Source organism: Syzygium oleosum, unplaced genomic scaffold (genome assembly GCF_021117445.2).
Source record: "Syzygium oleosum isolate NSW1041296 unplaced genomic scaffold, Sole_v2.1 Sole_v2.45, whole genome shotgun sequence".
In the NCBI taxonomy this organism is placed as follows: domain Eukaryota; kingdom Viridiplantae; phylum Streptophyta; class Magnoliopsida; order Myrtales; family Myrtaceae; genus Syzygium; species Syzygium oleosum.
This window is the reverse complement of record NW_026607529.1, coordinates 1,297,977-1,299,556: the sequence shown is the minus strand read 5'-3', so window position 1 is coordinate 1,299,556 and position 1,580 is coordinate 1,297,977. Positions and strand designations below refer to the sequence as shown.

The 1,580-nt window shown below is 44.2% G+C and overlaps 1 long non-coding RNA gene across 1 annotated transcript; it reads left to right on the top strand.

The window, feature by feature from the left end:
• The first annotated feature begins 488 nt into the window (after positions 1-488).
• LOC115679556 (uncharacterized) lies at positions 489-1,274 on the top strand. The gene is made up of 2 exons (XR_004005518.2): positions 489-807; positions 1,066-1,274. It is a non-coding gene; the product is annotated as an uncharacterized LOC115679556 (long non-coding RNA).
• Positions 1,275-1,580: the final 306 nt, after the last annotated feature.

Genomic DNA, 1,580 nt, shown 5'->3' with positions numbered 1-1,580 from the left:
AGCCAACAGCTTTTAAGGTAATGGACATCAATGGGGCATTATAGGCTATATGTGAACACGATGTCTTTTCTCTGTCATTAGAATCCTTTTGAGTTTTTTGTCTTGTTAGGAATTAGCTCCCACTGTGTTGTGTGTGTATTGGTGATCTCCAGGTTTTGAACCGCAACCTCTTTGCCCCACTCCCAATCCCTACCCAGCTGGACCGAGCTCTAGGTGTTGGTGTCAGAATCCTATTATTTATTTATTTATTTATGCTATTTTAACTCTCATCTCACTCTTGGACTTTTGCTCTATCTCTTTGCCAAGCGTGGAAGTCAAATCCCATACTTAAAACTAAACGTCTCTACCCCAAATTTTCCTGAGACGATGGGAATTCGAACTTCCCATCTCTCCCTTTCCACTTGGGAAGGGTGGCTACTGAGGTGTCTGAGTCCTATTTTAGCCAATGGTTTTTCGACATGCGTGACTTCATAGAGCTCTTCCGTTGCAACGGTACAAAGCCCATGATTATTGGAATAAATCAAGACCCTCATGCCAGGCTCTTGAAGCCCAACAACTTATTGTCTATCCAAAGCCCTGAAGAGCCCACGAAGAACCCCTAAATGGGTCTTCCCTGTAACCTCCCAACCCTAGCCCGTCTCTCCCGATCTCACATCATAAATTTTCCGGCGGCGACGATTTCGGTTCCTACGACGCCGTCGGCGGCGCAAATCCGGGGTCGTTTGTCTGCTCGAATCCGCTGGAGGATCTATTCTAGCATCTCCGCGTGAAGCCAATGGCTCGGCAAACGACGATGCGGCAGACAAGGTACTGATCAGTTTGAATTTGAGTGCTTTGAATCGGATCCTTTTTGCTGGTTTATGTCTCAATTGGGTTCTGCTCGTGCCATTTTATGTTTCTTTTCATTGTCTTCGCTATCGTGTCGTTTAGCAGGTTCAGGCCTTCGGGTTTTTTTTTTGGTGTGTTTGTCGCTTTAATTGTTTGGATCGCTGGAAAGCGTCGGATTTCCGTTGTCTTCGCTATCGTGATGTTTCGCCGACATTTTTTCCTCAATGCTGCTTGCAGCTACGACGAGCCGAAGAGAGGCGGGAGGTAGAGGAGGCTTTAGAAACAGGTTACTGATTGTTCTTCTTTCTTGTTTAATAACAAATTTGGTGGTTTATATGGCGGCATCGTTACATATCTTGTGGTCATGAAGTGCAAGAGCAAACCAAGCTTGTCTGTCTAGGTCTGGTGAAATGTTACATAGTCTGATATTCAATGACTGTTATCCATGATCGTCCAGATTGGTTCAGAATTTGTGTTTTTATGGAAAATCTTACTCACATCTATGCTCCGGCCATTTTAATCTATTTGGTGGTCCCGGCCCATTGTTTGAGTTTGGACTATCTTTCTCTTTGAGTGTGCATATTTAGTTAAATTGCACACTATCTGATATGAGCGCATGGTGAAATGGCACTTTATGGGCTTAATGTGAGGGAAAATTTCAAAAGAACCCAGGGCATTTTTCTCAAAATTGTATCAAAGTGTCCCGGAAGACGGTGACTTTATCTCAATTGACTGCCCCACCTCACTAGCAA